A 20,092-nucleotide genomic window follows, 5' to 3' on the forward strand; every position below is an offset into this window, starting at 1 on the left:
GCTATTTTATCTCCCTAGAACTAAAATAAAGCCAAGTTACAGGTTACTAAGCATATTCAGCCAGAAAAGAGCATGCAATTCTGACATGCAGTTTTTCCAGGGATTGTGTAATTTAAGAACTAGCCTCTTTTCCAAGTAAAAATTCCATGGAAACTAAGAAACCTGAACCACCAAAACTAAGCTACTTAAACTTCCTATTTAGAAACTGATCCACCTTAAAACAGTATTCTGGCACCAGCAGCTAAAAACACCAGTTGCTATAAAAAGACAATACTGCCCTTTGTCATGGAGAAACGAAAATAGCATTCAGCCTTTAATCTTCTGAAAATATGACAGCAAGAGCTAAACTGTGTGGCTTACACACATGAAAGTGTTATTCAAGATACCAAAACCCCCAGAAATTCCAGCATTAAGGTTAAAATAAATCCAAGGCTATGCCTTTCTCATTATCATGAATTTAGCAATCTGGGAACTGTATTTCTAACCACTCGATAAAAGAACATGGTATCTTTGTGACTGGCCCTTGAGTTGTGACCAATTTGCCATATACGAGAAGTTGCTTAAGAGGACAACTGTCAAGTCCTGTTCGAAGGTCACATTCACTTAACTACACAAAGATTTTGTCTGTCTGTATTCCCTTCAGAAATCCCAATCCCTAATACTTTTAAAACCATAAGCACTAGCAGCCCACAGGACAAGACTGTTAAATTTAAGCTTAGATGCCCAAATCCTACAATCCAGTCTAACTCTGAGCAAAAATTTCCAGAGGAGCACAAAGCAAAGATCATCTATGAATAAACTATTATAGGAAGAATGGTGCCCAAAATGCACAGTTACATATTTCATACATCCCATTTATGTGTATATTCATCTATACCATCAACATACTTCAAATGAAGAAGTTTATTCCCTTTTTGTAGAAAATGGTTGAAAAGTAGCCCAGGAGATAGTCATCAGACTCAAAATGCCCATCCACATTTTTAACTATAATTCTTCAAGTGTAGGTTCCAAGACTTTACTTCTGATGATCATGATAGACGGAGTTTTTGCTCCAGAACAGCTCAAGTTCATGAGATGCATTTAACATATCTTTTAAAACTGTATTTATGTTTCAAAACATATCAAACTACTGAAAACACATCTCAAATCAGATAACACAACCCAGACTTGCATCTTAAAGGGAAGAGTTTATATGATTCAGTGACCTCTACATGCTCTTTCCCTAAGAAGAGTTATGAAAATAACTGGGTCCTAAGACCTCGAACGTATAGCTCCTTCCAGGACGACTGAGCAATTATAGAAGTTCAAATGCCCAAAATACAAAAGAATAATTTCACTGTGCTTCTTGCTAAACTGCAGCAGATTGGACATCAGCAAGTAAGGACAGGACAGGAGTCTTACAAGACAGACTCCGATGTGGCACAATAAAACCAAGGAGAAAGTTGTGAATGTTTCCCCTGGTAAATGTAACTCATTTCAAGCACAGTTTCTCCCTAGTAAAAGGGACAAGGACCTTTTGTACCAGCACACCTATAGAGTACTTCAAAAATGCTTTAAAAAAAAGATAGTTATTTACATACTTCATGTTTCATCTTTCAGTGATCTCATAATACACCATCTGGGACCAATTACAGGCTCACCATAATAATCACTGTCAAAGAATTAATCCATTTTAATCTCATACAGTTTACATATTTAAACAGCAGTATAAAACCACTTGAAAAAAATCTTATCAATTTCAGTAATCTATAAAAGGAAGCTTTCACAGGAGCTTGGCTGTATCGCTCTCATCCCCCCGCAGGCTGAAATACATTTAATGATGCAAAAGAGCTAGCTAGTTTTATTAGCCCAGGTAATGGGACACAACCATAGTAAGTCTTATTCCCTTAAACACATTTGTTGCTTTATAGGCAATTTTTATAGCAGCCAGTGACTCTACAGCACAAGCAAGTGTGGTTTGCACAACTGTCTTCAAAGAGAAACCATCACTAACCAAAAAGGGAAGACTCAGACAGGATGATTGCCAAAAACCTATTTTCTCTTCAAAAACCTGCAATATAGCACCACCATCCACACTGTGCTCATGTTCCAATTCTGTATTTCCAAAAAACAGCATACTGTCAGGAAAAAAATAATTTCAAGAAGTCAAGGTTATGAAAGACCATTTTGGTTTTTGGAAGCAAACTGAGCATAGTGATGTTAAATCATTATTTGCACTTTAAAACAAGAAATCACAATTCAGCATTTACGTTTAAATACATGAAAGGTTTTGTTTCAACAGAATAACTGGAAGACAGTCCTCCTCTCACCACGCAACTCACTGCAGCTCAATCAGCATTTACTTCATTTACCCCTCATTCTTGAGAGACTACTTATTTCCATGAATTCTGAAATGATTCTCCCAATCATTTTGTTCCCTTCCCATCTAGAACTATACCCTCAACTTTAATATTCACAGATGTCTCTTCAGAAAACTGACTGGTTCTATTAAGCCAGATCCAAATTTTTTTCCTAAGTTAGCTTGAACAGATTCCCAGTTACAATGCTAGTTGTATCAGTATGAACACATCCACCCATCAATTTAACCTCGTATCTCTAGTTAAATTGAATCAACCTTCTGAAAGAGCTAACACCTCAGAGACATCAAGATCATGCCTATCATGTCAGCAGTTTCACTTCTCATCTTTGTAACAAGGAACTACATTAATCTAATTGATGTCATCATAAAAAAAATCAATTGCCATCACATTGTTGCCATATATCCAAAACACAAGGCAGATGAATTACTGTTCTTCTGGAAAAAGATATGAAAAAGGAAAAGAGCAAATGTTAAAAGAAAGAGGTCATCTTCAATAAGCATGAAAAAAGGCAGCACCCACAATTCCTGATAAGGTTTCAGGCACTGTAGAAAATTTCTGCATCACAGCACTGCACTATTTGGGTATATTCAAAGCCCTCTGTGCTTCAAGAAAATAAAATCAACATTTTTGCTGTGCTCATTCTAATACAAATTCTGGCATAACCCCCCCCAAATCCTTGCTTCTTCTAAGTGTGATTTTCTGAGGAAAAATAGCCTAAATAATTGTATCTTCTGTCCTTGAGCTTGTTCACTATAAATCTCAACAATCTGGGGCATTATTAACGAGTTTCAGCAAGTCATCCAAATTTTTTTTTTTGTTTCAGTTCCTTCCAACTTTTTGGATGTCAACACAGCAGGACAGAAGACAGGGACCAAGAGAAGCAGTACAGCTGAAAGGCCACTCCGTGAACTCAGTACTTACCTGTTCTGTTTGGGCTATTAACTGGCTGATAAGCACATACATAGCTCCAAACCAGCCACCACCTGTGCTGTCTCTTGCCCAACCATTCGTCATGGCACATGCACGGAGTTTGTCTTCATAAAGCAAGACTCTCAGTGGTCAAAACCATTTTATGAGCAACCCTTTCTTTTTCCAGTAAAACAATGCAAAACTGGGCACCAACTGGTTCTATCTCCAATAGACAATCCTCCATATGCACCAGCTATCCAGACACAGGGTCATCAAAGACTGCAGGCTAAATATTCGATAACTAGTAGAGTGAAAGAGTACTTTCTGTACCTATTACAAAGATTATCATTACCTTATTCTAACACAGCCCGTCTTTCTGAGACACAGTCAGGACTTCAAAGACTTAGTGCTACACAAGTCAGGAAGCTGCAAAAGATTTCAATGATGATTTCAAGCTCCTAAACACCTGATTAAACACAACCCATGTTAGACCTTCATTTGAATAAACAATTTTGCTTCCATTATGTCTTCCAGTATTTCAGACTTTTTAGGAGGAGAAATTTCTAGCTACTTACAGCACATGATATTGTCATACAGCTTTTTGCAAAAGGGGGGAAGAAAGAATTATTTTGAAACAAAATAGTTATTATGAAAGGCCCAAAAATAACACTCATGAGATATTTCTAACAAAAGCTATAGAAATGCACATCTGCAGTTACACCTTAAAACTCTAAAATGTAGCCTTTTAATATTTGAAAACTATCCCTATATTGTTTCAAAGACACAATAACCTTGGGCAAGACAGAAAGCCAGATAAAAGAATTAGCGAGAGGAAAAATCCTGTCCCCGCAATGGAAAATTTTCATCTCTTCAAGCAAGGCATAGAGATGCTCAGCCGGACCTGCGTTGCCTGGTGACAAACCGCAGCTTCTTGCCAACAGGGACGAGCTAAGCATCAGCAAATTCAACAACTGTTAAGTGGATGAACTGAATGAGAGGCAGCAAGGTTTTTTCCACACACCAGTGTAAAAACCTGACAGCTTTCAGATAATGGTTCTAGCCCACGTTCACTAGATACACAAGACTTATGAGTGTAAAATGTCAGCTTAATAAAGCTTCAAACTCCACTGTACTTAGCTCTTACCCCCACACTTCTGGGTACAGCTAGAGCAGTAGACTGCATTCAAGTCAAAATTTTTAGTCACAACTCCATTTCTGCCCTTTCAATCTTTTGATGCAGTATCTGAACTTTTGGAATACATTCCTACCCATTAAACAAGTTCTGTGTTTAAGCATTGGTGCAGAAATATTAAGGAAACTAATGAACTACATAAAAAAGGAAGAAGCTACACCTCGACTTAGCATTAAAAACCACATCAAATCATGCTTCACTTCAAAACCCTGCCTTTGCCCCTAGCCTTTCCCACCTGAAGCGCAGCTCCCCAGGCAGGACAGCATCAGAAGCGTTACTGAGGAGACACTTGTTTTGCCTATTCTGGATCTGGAACTGCTCCCGACCTCAGGCAGGCACCAACTCAGCTGCGGGAGCAGCGCTCCTGACCTCCCAGAGACACACCTCAGCTGTCTCCCCATTTCCAAACATCGTCAGATGAGAATCATCAAAAGTAACTGACATTTAATACCAGTTACTCCAGAATTTCCCCAGACTTTATCTAATTCAATTCACTGAAAGTACTCAGACAGTAAAGAATTAAAGATTTTTAAGAGTGACTTCTATTTAATTTATCCCTTTAGATACAATATCCTTGTGGAATTTATGTCGCTACTGAAGTAGGTCTTCCACCATCAACCTGATTGCATACAGTTCCCTGCCTCCGCCTATTCCTAAACCAAAAGGACAGACATTTGTGTTCCTAGCACCATAGCTGACAGACTTAGGCACCCTTAGTGCCTCGAGGTTTACACCCTTCCCCTACCCTTTAAAAGAAAAAACATCTCAAAAAATATCCTCTCACACTCCCCAGCTGATCAGAGAACAATTAAAGTACCACCATACCAGTGACCTGGCTGGAAGCCCATCCACTGACAGGCAGCGAAGAGTTTCTTTAACATCTTTTCTCATCCTGTTTTTTCAAAACCGCATGCCTGACAAATCTGAAGTCTTCCTTGCAAGCAATTGGTAGGGAAAGAATTTTTGAGAGCACAAAGCCCAGCATTCATATGCCTGACCACTATCCAGTTTTCCAGCTCCTTCCCAAGTTAGCGTACCACATGGTTATGATGGCTCTGATCTACCTTTCCTCAAGAAGAAACAGCAACATAAAGCTGACATTAGTTGTATGACCACAGTACCACAGACAAGATAACAGGTTATTATTTCAGAAAGGTATAAACAGCAAAGACAGAAAAGGTAGGAAAACAGCTTTTCAATTAAATGAATTAATATAAATTTATGAAAAGCTACCTGGCCAAGTTTAAAGTCTGAAATTTTTACAAACAAGTACGTATGAACGGCTGTAATCCTTCCCTGAAATCCTTCCTGTGACCCTTAACCAGGAGACACTTCTGAGTACTTAAGATTAGTATTTTTTGAAGAAATTTTCCTGAATTCTGGCATTTAAATCATTGGGTTCTTCCAAATTTTGTAATATACTTTCATCAAGAAAAAATTATAACAAGCTAGAAGATGCTAAACAGCCCAAATGTAAACAAATTAATCAGTCCATTTTTAAAATACACATATTTGTGTGTGGATGCATGTGTATATAAACTCAGTTTACATTCCTTAATGTTATTGTAAAGCCTGAAAATATGCAAATTAATTTCAACTTAAACACAATTTTACATTTTACAAATAGCTTTTTTCTTATATAAGCAAAGTTATGAGCAAAGATGCCAATTCTTATATGTTTAAAAGCCAAAATAACCCTGACCTTGTTATTCTCAAGTGTCAAATTTGAACTGTTCTACTCTCACTTTACTGTTACATGTTCAGTAATGACCAGTAACACACCATCTGACTGAAAAGTTAAAACTCACATTAGCTTTGATGCTCCAGAACTAAATATTAAAGCAAAATTCTAATTACAATATTTGACACAGAACTGCCCCCTTAGATGTTCATGAGTCTAAAAAAGCATATGGGCACTGTATGCATTTCTAAAACACATAAGGCACTGTGTCAAAAAAATAAAAAGGCTAGAAGTAGAAGGCAATTAAACTCCAGCATATATCAGGAAATATATCAGTGTTAAACACGCGTACTTTTCACAGTGGAATTAAGGCCAAGGACATATCAGGGTGTAACTACCAGCAGGCTGTTATTCTATCAACAATGATAACATTTATTTTCTTAAGCTGAATGCCGATTTCCAAAGCCTCAACCGTAAGTGTTTTTAAGAGCCTGAGGGCCCCAAGCCACATTAACAAGGTATTATAAATCTGTGATGCTCAAACCAGCTCGTAACAAGACATCACCCAGTACTTCCGTTTTACACAGAAAAAGGGTATTCGTGAGCAGCACGTCCAATTATGCAACACATCCCGAAGCACCCTTTGTTCATTTTGTAGTATTACCCAGTGTATGAAACAGTCGTCAAACCTGCAGCACATCCATCACCCAGGCAAAACGGAAACCCAACGTCTTTATGATTCAGACAGATGAGAACTGCTGAGTAACAGCAAGGGGCGACAACCAGCTCCGGGGTCACCCAGCCACGTAAGACCGCATAACTGCGGCCCCCCCGCGCTGAGCCAGGGCCGGCACTGCCGAAAGCCTCCCGCCCCGGTAACCCCCACCGCCGCCCCGCACAGCCCCGCGGGGGAGGGCAAGGCCCGGCAGGAAGCGCGACGCGGTGTGCGAACGGGGCTGCTCCGTGAACGCTGTCGCCGTCCCCGTCATCCCGGACCAAACCTGCATGCCCCGGCGGTGATGCCAGGCTCCCCCTCCCCCGGGGAGGAAACCAGGGCAGTGCCCCCCTCCCTTCCCGCTGAGCCCGGGCAATGCCCCTCCCCCTGCCGCCGCCACACGCCCGAGGCTGCCGCCGAGCATCCCCAGCGGGAAGCCGGGCAGCCGCCTACCCCCCGCCTCCGTCAGGCCCGGCACCGACCTCCCGCGGCGGGCGGGGCTGAGGCCTGCAGAGGCAGGGCCCCGCCGCGCCTCACACCCCAGCGGCAGCCCCCGGCCACCCCCTCAAAGCCGACCGCCCCGGGGGAGCGGGGGGGGGGCCGGCAGCGGGTTCACCGAGAGCCCGCGGCGCCGAGCGGGCCGACCGGCAGGCCCAGGGGAGCGGCGGGACGCGCCCGTTACCTGGTGTCAAGCCGGCGCCGGCGGCGGCTTCGCCTCTTTTGTTCCTCAGATGTCAAAATGGCGGCGCGGCGCGGGGCCGGCCCTCCCCCACCCCAGCACGCCCCGCCCTCCCGCCCGCCTCCCTATTGGCTCGGTCCGCACCGCCGCGCGCTGATTGGGCGGCCGCCAGCGCCGCTGTTGCTAGGGGAGCCGGGCTGGGCGGCGGTGCCGCAGGGCCAGGTAGCGCTCGGCCTCTCCGGGTTTCCCCGTTCTCGCTCTAGCAGCCCGGCCTGGCTGCGCACCCCTTCCACGGAAGGCACGGGGAGGTGGGGATGGCCGTCCTGCTCCGTAGAGTCCGGGCCTGGGAAGTAGGACCGCGGGGAGAAGCAGCCCTTCCATGGCTCCCAGTCTCTGTGTGCGACCTGCCTCAGCTTTGTGAGGCAAACACAGGACATGGCCTCCACCTTTGCGAGGTGAAGGCTTCCACCTGAGCAGGCCCTGCTGTGCACCCTGCCTTGTCCCCAAGCTTCAAGCCCCCACCCGGGTGCCCTCAGCCTGGTGCCAGCCCTGTGCGGGCTGGGTTGGGTTTCCTCTTCCTGCGCCCTTAACAATCTTTGGAGTTGCACCTCCTTGACTTGCAGGCTGCAGCAGCCATAGATAGGGCTCTTGTTAACTTTGCCTCAGCGCCTGCCTTCAAACCGTTTATCTCTATTCATGTGCAACACGTCAGTTTGGACGTGACGGCCTTGGCTGCAGGGGCACTTTGGCCACTTGCCCTGCTGAGGAGGCAGAGGAAGAGCATCTGTCGAGGCCTTGAAGCAGAGGAGGCTCATAGGGCCATATGCCCAAGCTCACCCATTAGTTCTGCGTTTCTGTTCCTATACCACCGAACGTCTCATTCAGGCATACGCAGCTGCAAGTCCCAGAGGCTCCCCCTACTCAGCTTTACCCTGAATGACTTCTCAGAGCCTGTGGCGTAACGTTTTAAATGCCATCGCAGTTGTCAGGGTTTGCATGCAAGCCCATGAACGCGCCTGTAACAACAGAGCCACCATCGTTGTAAGGAAAAAAGACTGAATAATGAGATTATTGCAGTTTAAATTACTAAGCAACAGTTTCTCTGACAATGAACTTAGTAACGCTCTGCCATCTATTTAATCACACTAATGAGACAGAACAACTCCACTTAGATACAAATTACTCTGCATTTCATTTAAATAAAGGTCAGAGAGCTAAAAGCCACACAAGCCACCACAATTCGGCTGTACAACACACCCAGCAAAAGGCATCCTTTGTTTCCAGAAGGGACCCAGCCTTTCTGGCCGTGGGCTGCTGAGGCAGGGCTGCGTGCACAGAGCATCTCGCTCAAACCTCCCACCTCCGCTCCCCGACTGCCCGCCCCTGCGTGGGCCCAGGGCCTGTCTGGCTTGGAAACAGCTCCTTGGTTTGGAGAGGTGAGCGTTGGTTCACCAAAGAGATTCAGAGGGCGAGAGATCTCCGATTTCTCCTTGTTCTAAAGTACAAGCGCAAGTACAGTCTTGTGTAAGAAACAATTATACCCCTTGGTTCTCACTGCTTAAAATATGCCTCTCTTGTCCATCAGGCTGACAGTCAAAGCCAAGCAGGGCTGCCTGTTGAGAGTCTCTTCAGTTATCTGGCTGGCGCCATCTTGATTATCTTAATTTCAAAATCTGTTTTCATGTGTGTCTCTCACCATTTAAAACTGGTGACTCTCCTTGGATATTTAAACATTTCAGTTTAAATCGATGCCTCTTTGGGCTGAAGCTGGTCATGAGAGAGCAGGTCTGTAATTTACTCAAGAGACTGGCAGTTATGGCTGGAGATTATCGACACATGCTACTAGTTTTAATCTTCATTTGCAAGCCCAGAGCTGGTCCAAGGCTCACGTCTGATTTATGTTCCCCAGCCACAGGGAGAGGGGAGCTGAGGTGCCACCCCATGGGACCCATCCCCAGTGGGTGGCCGCACGATCCCTCCGGAGGCTGGGAATATTCCCACATGCTCACAGCAGCATTAGGTTTCCTCAAGCCTTGCTCCTTGCTGTGCTTCTTTCCATTCCTCTTAATTAGCGGGGGAGCAATTCTAGGCTATGCGAGTCACTCAGCCATCTCCTACCTCCCCCGCGATCAGCTTTCCTGATACAGTTCATGCCTGTAATAAGATGTCAACATTGAGCTTGCCTTGGCAAGCCTTTCATTCCCCCACTGCCCTTGTCCGCACATGGCTCATGGTCACTTCCTAAACTTCCAGCCCCCCATGCCATCAGCTCTAGGATGAACCTCCAGCTAGCTGTGCTCCCAGACACACAAACAAGGCTGATCCTTTGGCTGCCTGGCACTCCACGTGACCCCACACCACTTCTTGAGAACATTTCACCCTGAGCAATGGCATGAGGCTGTTGAATATAAGACGCTTAGCTCTAGGAGTCACTGCAATAGCAGTGCTCCTCAACCCTCCTCCTCCTCCTCGCCAAGACAAAGGAGATGCAGCGTTTAAGCCAGTGAGGATCTGCTCACACAGGCAGTCAGAAAGGTGCCTGTTTCTCCCACTGCCAAAATCATTCACAAAATAAACAGGTAATAAACATCCTGCTTCCACAAACACCTTCCTCTCCCTTGTGTGCACTGTGTGTGCACGTATGTATACATATCTACATTTTTAAAGAGCTGGTGAAAAGTGCCAGACTGACAGTTTAAAGGAATAAGCACTTCCTGCTATTTACAGAACTGGTACAATATAGGAAGCGGCAGAGCAAACTTCTCCCTCTTGGGCTGTGTCAAATCCATGATCCAGAGGAAACATCCTTGAGCACAAAGTTCATGGATATTCATTTTTTTGTCTCCCCTGCTAAGAATCTAGGAATTGTTCCTTTTACAGGGAGCAGAGGACTGTTACAAAGTTCCCTAGTTCAATATTATTCTTGCTGTGATGAGGGTTGCAAAATTTCATTTGTATGAAAACTGAGACCCTGAACCAAAAAATGTAAACCCCCTAAAATTCAGCCACTTCTCACCAAATCAGCCCAGTTCCAACCCAATATAGTTTTCTAACTGCATAGTGCTCACCCACAATCTTAATCCCATGCTCTGTCTGCATGGTGTGGTCTGTGCCATTTTTACCATGCCTGTGGTAGTTCAAATTAATGCACATGGATCTAGTTATTATTTACTTGCAAAACAGTTCATCAGACGATGTGTCTGATTCAGGACTCAAAAAGCCAGGCCACTAAAGGGGGACAGCACTTAATTTAATGAAGTAGCAGGGAAATGTCATGCTTTAAAGATGTCTTGCACGGAAACAGATTCCATGCTCTATCCTCAGTCCTCTCAGAGTCAAAAATAATAATTATGAGAACGGACCTAGAAGAAGAAGGATAACGATGGGTTTTTTTTGTGCGGGGCAGCAGTTCAGCCACCCGCCAGGCAGGCCTGTCCCTTGCCAGGCACTTTCTATTACTCCTGAGCAATTACAAGTTGATGGATGAGTCACAGAAGAAAAACACAACCGGACTTTGTTTACTGGATGGAAGCTCAGCTCTGGGATTTCTCAAGAGCTGCAGAGATGCAGAGCTGACAGCTGCTGCTCGACAAGCCAGGGCGCAAGGGATCGCAGGTGAAGGATCTGTGCTTTCCTGCAAAAGTCTGTGATTAATGGAAAGGTTTTTCTCCACCACAGGTTCCTTTTAACTGATCTGACCAGACCCAGGAACCACAAGCAAAAACATCTGTAACTTGTGGTTTAAGGTTTAATTTGTTGGCTATGCTTCAGGCAAGCAGGGAGCACACGTGATCCACGGTGCCCTGAAAAGGGGGACGGCGGCAGTGCCCAGCCAGGCAGGCTGCTTACCTGCCGGGAAAGGGCTGAATGCCACGGCCCAGCCCGCCTGTGCTTGTTGGGTTTCTGCAGAAGCCCTGGACTGACTGCGTGTGCCTGCGCCCTGCTGCTGCAGCCTGCTCCACTGCCTGGGGAACATGCAGGAGAACAATCAGAAAAGAGGGCAGCAACAAAGAGCTGCCTCTGAGCCAGCAACGCATGCAAACCACTCTCTGGCCCATCCCGGGGAGATCTGCAGCCTCTTCAGAGAGCAAGGACTCTTGCCAGACCCACTCCTGGGGGTCCCGGATCAGCCCCCCAGCCCCAGAAAGCCTGCCTTGCCCACTCAGCCATACTGAGCCCTGGAGATGGTGTCTGTGGGCTGCTAACGGAGATCCAGCTTGGGCTCCCGATAACAAAACGCCGGTTACTGCTGTGTCCCCTCGCTCCCCTCCCTTCATCAGTCCTGTCTGCTGAGGCTGTAACTCTCCAGCAGGACTCTCTCTTACCTAGTGAACTGCTGCCATGGCAGAATTCATGTGTTATTGTAGGATAAAACAATCACTTGCCAAAAAACACACAAAAAGAACAATACATAGATAGCAAGTGCCCAAAGGCTAGGAGAGGCCAGAGGGTTTTTTCCATACAATCTTTTCTAAGTTTTCCTGCGGGGCAAGGCAGAGCCTTTAAATGCACAGGCAGAGCTTCCTGTGGGACCCCACCTCCCGGTGTGCGCCGATAACACTGGTGGTACGCAGCCGTGGCCACTCCGGCACGGTGGCACATCCACATGTGGTCTTCCAGCTCTTCTGGGAGAGTGCGCTGGGAATCTGTCAGGCTGGTGGGATGTGTGTTTGGGGCAGCTCACAGCCCTGCTGCAGACTCTGCAGCCAGAGTGAAAACCCAAATCCACAGGTATGGGTCAGCCCCTTGCTCCTGCCTTCCGTGTCAGTGCAGCCGTGCTCTGTGGGCAAACATCTCAGCCGCAGCTGAAGCCGGAAAGAGCTGGCAGTTTCAGTTTCCTCTTGCACTTGTAGGCTGTGGCAGCTCCGTGCCCCAGCGCCTGCCCTTCTGCAGCTTCGCCGTTTGATTCTCCTTTTTCTGAGCCTCCCTCAGGCGCTCCTTGGTGAATAAATCCCCCTGCTCCTTTCCCCATCCCACAGGGCCGGGCAGCGGCACAAGGGCCATTCCAGCAGGCTGGAATAATTATCTCTATTTGTGTTATTATTTGTGGAATAATTATGTTTATCATGGTGGTGCTTAGGGCCAGACTCCCGTGTCTGGGATTGCACTTTTCACTCCAGGCTTTGGCCGGAGACCTTCAGTCTTTGTTGGCGCGCCCAGACCTCGCCACGAAGCAGCTCGTGTGCTCGCCCCGAGGCGCTGCTCTCTGCCCTCTATATGGTCACAATTTCATGGCTTCGCCTTCAGTGAAACAGCCCCAACTCCCCGGCATGCAAAGAGGAGCACGACTCAGAGCTGAAACTCCTCCGGGGAACGTTTTGGGAACTTCCCAAGCCGGGTGATACTGGGGTTTGGCTGGCATCCTGCGGTCGCACACCCCGCCACACCTACCCGCCTGGCACTGCCGAAATGTCACCGGTACTGCTCAGCGCAGCAGTGCAAACTATTTAGGGCAGGGAAAAGCCAGTTCAGATATAAATATCAATCAAAATAAGTTAGCTTGTCCTTCAGCTGCTTTAAACCTGCCACCCCCAGCCTTCAATTTCCATTTTCACTTCTGCAGCCACTTTGCACAGCCTCGTTTTGCCCAGAGATACACCACAAGTCCTGCTCCCACTGCATTTCTGTGGTATCAGGGCCAGTCCCAGCAGACCCGTTGGGAGGCATTTGCAGGCGAGAGAAGGGCAGAAGCTTTGGCTCAGCAGCTGCAGACATCCCTCATCGAGTCCCGCCGGGTGAAGAACTGGTTACAGAAAACTTCTTGTCCCCATTCAACAAATATAATGCTTGCAAGATTTTGCACCAGTAAGTCAAAAGAGAGAAATAAATGCTGGCAAAAATAGTGATTGGGAGGGGACCGTCTGTATTTCACACATCACAGGGTGCCTTTTGTGCAGGAAGGAAAGGGCTTGTGACGCCTCACCACCATCCATCTCGCTGCAGATGGGCTAAGCACTGTCTGCGATACCTGCTTCCTTGCAGAAATCAAGCATGGCGCCGGGTTGTGACGGCACGGACTCACTGGCAGCTCCATCCCCTCCCTGCCAAGCCTGCAGTGATCAAATAACCACAGGCTCATGCTGCAGATGCTCGGGCACTGATCCCCCGCCGCAGGAACCAAGGCCTCCCTCCCTTTCCCTTTCCCCCTCTCCGGTCTGTCCCTGGAGGCAGCCCCCCGTTGCTCTCATTTTATCTCCTGTGGAGGAGCCTGGATGTGTTTTTTCTCCTGTTCCTTCCCCTTGCCTGCTCCTCCTGTTAGCTTTCCTCTGAGCAGCCACCTACCAGTCTGCCCATTACTCCAGTGATGAGGGAGGAGATGATGCTGTAGAAGTCAGAACATACCCCCATGTTTCTTTTAGCTTTGCAGATGAGCCTTTTCATCCCACCTTGAAGGGAAAAACTCTACCAGGTTCTCCTAAACAAGGAGGTCCAACTCGCTTCAGAATAAATCCTCTTTATTCATGGAAGAGCAAAATCCTGCCCCTCGATGGAGTTGTCCCCACTGAGGAGCTGATGGTGCTTGCGGCAGAGCCTACGGTGCTGTGGGGCAGGCCGGCAGCAGCTGCAAGCTCCAGGGCTACAAACTCCCTTGTGGCCATGGCCATGCAGGGAAGCTCAGCCTCGTGTGATGGGCACCATGGAGGAATGGGGTCAGCTATTGCAGATCTCGTAGTTATTTCATGGGGGACTTCCTGAGCAGATCGCTCCACTCAATAGCAGAACTGTCCTCTGCAAAAAAGTGCTGTAACGTGCGTGTCCGTGGCTGGCACCTACACCTTCCTGCCCTTTGCTGCAGGCTCTCCATCCTGCCCACCACCCGGCTATAATTTTCCCCGCTAGCTGTCCATGGCTAAGGGTGCAAACCAGAAGACCCATACGAGAGTCGGGAAGGATGGGGATGAGCGGTGCTCTCTCCCAGCTGGGATGAACATGCTCCATCAGGTCCCCAGGGCCCAGGGAGCTGGCAGCAGCAAGCACTCCTGGCCCATCGCCCCTGGAGCACCAGTGCTCTGGGCAATGCCAAGAGGACAGACTGAATCAGCATCGATTGGGAATGTAATTTCTTGTGAATTCAGCCCTCCCTTCTATCTCTTCCCTGCAGTTTCTCCTGCTGCTTCAGGGACTCTTCCTCAGGTTATTTTTAGCGTCTGATTACATCACTGCCAGCTTCTGCTGCTTTGAAACAGGCACCGGCTACGAACATCCAGGCATCAGCGACCGCGAGCCGCAGGGCTGCAAGGACAGGAACTTTATCACTCAGCCAGCAGACGACCAGGCTGCACTCGTGAGCTGCCGGATGGAGCCTGGTTTGGGAGGGCAAACAAGGAGCATCTCCCCCAACAGGGAGGAGAAAGGCCCTGCCATGAGAGCCCCCGCTTCCCCCAGGGCCAGGGGATGCTTTCCGGCAGCACTGCCATTGCCTGGCTGTGCAATACCAAGCAAGTTAATTAATCCTCTGTGCTTGTCCTCTTTCCAAAGAGAGAGTTTATGCTGACCTACTTTTTACAGAGAAATTTGCAAAGGGCTTCAATGTCCGTGACGAGGAAGTGACACTGAAAGCGCTAATTATGCTGGCTGTTCCCAGTATCCAGATCACTGTGGAGCCAAAACAGCAGCAAGCAAAAGCAGAACATCATGGCTCTGGAGCAAGTAACAGAGAGAGCTGCTCCTGCAGGGAGGTCACGATTTCCAGCCTGGCAACCAGCTCTGGCTTTTGGGCAAGAGCAACTCACATGCTGACCAGCCATGTGGAAGGGTGGCCCAGGCCGTGAGATGGCACGAGCAGCCACGTGGCAAAGAGGAAGGTTCGCCTTGCACCTCTTTGCAAAGATGCTGTGCATCGGGCACGGGGGTCCCAGCAGCCCCTGGGTGGAGAGCTGCGGGCAGCTAGCCCGGGGTGAGCAATGCAGCCCTGGGGCAGCGAGGAGAGGCAGGGGATCTCCGCAGCGAGCCCTCGGCATGCCTGCGAGGCTGCAAATGCTTTGCGTGCCTCCCCAGGCACGCTGACACTGTCACTGTGTGTACCAGCACCTCTGGGGCCCCGCGGGGGCTGCCAGAGCCACGGCGAGTTTTAACCTCTCTCCTCCCCACCTCTCCATCTCTGAGCCTCCCTGGTAGCTGAGGCTACAGAAACCTGTGCAGGAGCCATTAGCAGAAATGAGGAAACAGGGGGATCCAAGCTGGCCAAGCACCCTTCCCCAGCGGCATCCTGGTCCCCACAGGCACCCTCTGCCCTCCCCCTGCATCCCAGCCGGCCAAAATCCCTCTCCCAGAAGACTCTGCCCAGAACAAGGGCCGGAGCTCTTAAGGAGGAAATTCTGCATTAAATTCCTTCCTCCCGAGTCATTTGCAGAAGGGAACAGCGTGTGCTCCCAGCACAGCGATGACGTCTTGCTGGCCTCCTGCCGCTCCTCAGCTGCCTGTCACCACGGGGCCAAAGCTCTCCCAGCGAGGCGGCGGGAGGGTTTGGCCGATGGAGGAGGACTGGAGGGTGTATTCGTGGTGCCTCTGCCTGGGGAAGGGCTGGCAGGGGGTGCATTGCCAGCAACGCAGGGCGAACCCAGGATTAAGTAGAAAGACCAAAGCGTCATCCGGTGCAAATGGCCACAGCTGCGTGGAGGCCATGAGCCCCATACTAATTCATCCTCAATTCCTCAGCAGGAATAATGAAACAGTTAAGGCAGCCCAAGGAAGCTGTTCATTTTGTATTTGCATTGAGCTGCTGAAAAAGTAAACATGGTGTAAGGCCAGGCCCGCCAGCAGCTGTCACTGACCTCAAAATCAAAGATGTTGTGGGCTGATCCAAAGTAGGGCAGGCTCGCAAGCAGGGCAGGCTCGCAAGCAGGGCGGGCACAGTAGCCACGCAAGAGGTGGGAGGAATGTGAGCTGTGTCTGGCACAGAGTAAAGGCTGCTGCCCCGCTTCGTAGGCCAAATCTGTCAGTGGGGTCACAGAGCTGGTGAAGTTATCTGAAAAAATATTCCTGACAATTTTCTCTCTCTCATCTCAGAGATGAGGCAAATGCTGCCCTGATCTGGGCAATCTGTGTAGGGATTATTAAACCAAACTGTATCTGGGCCAAGGTTAATGAAAGAGCCTGCAAAATCCTCCTGGCCACAGCATTTTGGTTCCCTCATCACAGGCGGCTTGGCGGGGAGGCGTGAGGCCGGCTGCGTGCACGTGTGCCGTGAGCTACAGGGAGCCGACCAGAGCTCGTGCTAGGTTTCCTGTCCTTGCAAAGGCGACAAGAGGCTCGCTTCATGCTTGCTTGTGAAGCCTGCGGAGCACCTCTGCTGACAGCTGGCAGGGATTATTGTCATCTGTTACCACGGTCACCCCACAGGGACACGCTTTGTGCTGCTCAGTGAGGGCTGCAGCCCCCTTGGAGCAGCTCCAGCCCTGCTTGCCTCATCCGGGGCTTTCAGGACAGAGCTCGTGCCACCCTGCTGCGGCCGGTGCCACGTGGGAGAGCCGCAGCCGATGGGCATCGTGGGCAGAGCCAGACTGCACCCGTGTGATGTGCAGGTACCCATCCAGTAGAGTTTTCCTCACCTGCCTGCAGAGTCCCAAACCCGGCATCTCTACTTGGCCAGCTTCAAGGCGGCCTCACTGCTGTGGGCTGTCCCTGGGGAAGATGGGAAACGTGCTCAGGCTCTTTTCCCCCTTTATTTTAGGTGAACCTTCAAGTGTCGGTTTGTGGTTCTTTCATTTTCCTGCCTTTCTTATCACTGAGGGCTTTGGCAATGGAGAACTGGGGACATCACAGCATGAGCTCACACATCCCTGCCCTGATGGGCTCCTTATCGCTGGAGCAGTTTCCAGCATCTCAGCCCTGATGTTAAAACCGTTAAGTCTCTGGCCATCAATGCAAAGAAGAAACTAGTAATCAGGGCAATAAGGTTTTCTGCTTTTACCAGCTTGAGGCTGCCCAGATCCTGCTGCCTAAATCTGCCAGGAAACCCAGCCTCTCCAGTCCCAGCAGCTTCCCCAGGGCTCTCACCAGGGTGCTTCCCTTCCAGTGCCAGCTCCTTAATAAATACTGGTTGTTCCTGTCACATTTCCCTCACGCCAGCCAGTGACGCCAGCTCTGCTGGCAAGTGGTCAATTCCCTATTCACCAAGTGACACAAGTTCATCAAAAATCACCCCGGATCCATGGAGACAGGCTCCTCGAAGTGTCGAAGGAGCTTGAGGGCAGAGCTGCAGCAGTGGCTTATGGTCTGGAGATGCAGTCCCATGCGAGACTTGGCACCAGCCAGCCATCCTCATCCTGCATGGCAGGGCCAGGAGGAGCTGCTGCAAATGAGGGAAGCTGAGCCCATACCCCATCTTTTGTCTCTTCAACATCCACCCTTCAATAAGGCACAATTATCTGTTTACTTAAGAGCAAGGGTAATTAACCACCCAAATGGTGACTGAAGAATGCGAGAGTCACAATAGTCCCTATTATGGAGCAGATCCACTAAATGAAGATCATTGTTCTCCCTGGCCTTAAAAACCTGGCCGTGCACCCCAGCACCTTCACTCACTGCAGACTGGCACCAAAACCATGAAGGGAACTGGTATCCCTCAAGGGCAGCACTGGGAAGCGAGGCCAGCCAGGTCCACGCTCTCTGTGGTGGGACCAGAGCAGGGCAAAGCCGCCAGCTTGCAAACATTTCTGTGCAACGTAGGAATCAGTCCACAAGGTTTCCCAGCCCAGCAGATCACAGCACTAATTTAAATGCTGTAAATATTTGACTTTCATTTGCAATTTAACCTCCCCTGCCTTCAGCTGAGAGTAATTTCCAAGTAAATGGCTGACTTCACTGCACCTCGGGGGATGTGAGCTGCATCACCAGCCCCTAAACCCCAAACTCTGCAGAGACTGCTACCCCAGCAAACATCCCCGGCACCACAGCGCTCACAGTCAGGGTCAGCTCAATCCCTGCCATGATTTTCAATGTCTGTAAATTCGCAGGGGTGGATTTCGATGGAGGAGGAGGAGGCTGAAGGTCCCCATCAGCCCTTCTGACTCTGACTGCCATCCCAGCAGGGCTGCGGGTTCTGCTGGTGCCTTCGTCCCACTCCCCACCTCGCAGCCACACTGGGGATATTTGTGTCACTGGGCCATGCTTGTGGGACGCCGGTCACGTCATTGAGCTGCATTTCAGGAGGGACCCATTTGGCGGACGCCACAGCCACCTGTGTTTACCCGCTCCCGTCTCGTGCTGGCATGCACACGATTACAGCTTTCAGTTTCAGCCTCCCATCTATTTATATCAGACACCTTTGAGTGATGTGGCACCGCCTCCCAGGAGCATTGCTGTGCCGGGCCAGCCTGCCCGGCACCTCCTCATCAGAGATGGCTGCAGGGTGACTCGATCACAGCCTGAGAGCACCTACGCAGGGAATAAAGTTCCTGCGATGGTCTCCCTGCCATCCTTGGCACACTTACAGGGCTCTGAAGCTGCACTCAGGAAATATGTTGGATCCTGCTGAGATGCAACCAAAGCACAGGATGCCAAGTGGCTGCATCATCCCCGTCCCCAGGGACAGGGACTTGCCACGCTGCCCAGCCACTCACAGCTACTGCAGAGCAAGGTCACAGCCTGGACGGTTCTGCTCCACAGCACCAGGACAGCAGGAGCTGGTCAGTGGGGCCCCGGCACGTGGCAGCAGGATTTTGGGATCAGCACTTGAAGGACAGAAGAGATGCGGGTGAGCAGCAGAAAGGGATGCTGTGATAAGATTCAGTCAGAGGCACCCACAGAGCTACTGCCATCAAAAATAAAAGAAGGAGGTAGCCCCAGACAAGCCCACCCACCCACTCCCATTCCCACAGCCATAACGAAGTGTTACGCATCCCTGCCGGGAGGCTATCTGCTCACGTCACGCCTGGGAGAGAAACGGTAATAGCTGGGCACGTGATCAGGAGCAAACCCTATTTATAGCCCCATATAATAAGCTACATCTGAGAGAAGATGAAAGGGAAGAAGATGAGTCAACAGGGTAAACGGGGCTGAACTTTCCTGCTAGCGGAGCAGTTGGTTCATGTAAAGAGAGACATTGCCGGGAGAGCTCTCCCCAGCAGCATCACTTCCAGTGGATAAAGGCTGACAGCCACGTCCTACCCAGGACACATCCAGCTCCCGTGGAGGCAGCCCCTGGTGCACCCCTGGGGAGAGAGGCTGGGGCTGGCAGCCAGGCAGGGGCTGGGCAGACCCAGCTACTGAGTTATGGCCCCTTAGCTTCATCCTGCTCATCAGCTCCAGGCTTTCTCCTTCCCAGCGGTGGGGAGAGGCTGGGGGCTTCAGCATCCCCTCGCTGGCACTGCCCCGGCTGCCTTGTGCACTCTGTGCCATTAGCAATGGTCCCGTGGGGATTCTCCGTGTCCCCACCCAGCCAACAAGGGCTCACACCGGGAGAGGGGACGTCTCTGCCCCAAATGCAGCATAACCAAGCTTAGCTCCAGAGAAAAGCAACCCAGAGCTCAGCCCATGAACCAGCCCATGTGCTCCGGTGTGGGGACAGTTAACCATCGGCAAGGGTCCCCACAGTCACAGCCCCGGGGAACAC

The 20,092-nt window shown here is 49.5% G+C and overlaps 1 protein-coding gene across 2 annotated transcripts in view; it reads right to left on the bottom strand.

Annotated features, from left to right (window-relative positions):
• The window catches only part of IP6K2 (inositol hexakisphosphate kinase 2), a 50,688-nt gene that overhangs the window by 15,087 nt on the left and 15,509 nt on the right, over positions 1–20,092 (bottom strand). Inside the window, exon 1 of one of the 2 annotated variants that reach the window (XM_050904633.1) lies at positions 7,540–7,558. The exons of the other annotated variant lie outside the window; for it this stretch is intronic. The gene's annotated coding sequence lies outside the window, so the exon portion shown is untranslated. Of the gene's footprint in view, positions 1–7,539; positions 7,559–20,092 lie in introns of those variants that run through there. 2 annotated transcript variants of the gene reach the window in all.

Source organism: Gymnogyps californianus, chromosome 13, assembly GCF_018139145.2.
Source record: "Gymnogyps californianus isolate 813 chromosome 13, ASM1813914v2, whole genome shotgun sequence".
Classification (NCBI taxonomy): Eukaryota; Metazoa; Chordata; class Aves; order Accipitriformes; family Cathartidae; genus Gymnogyps; species Gymnogyps californianus.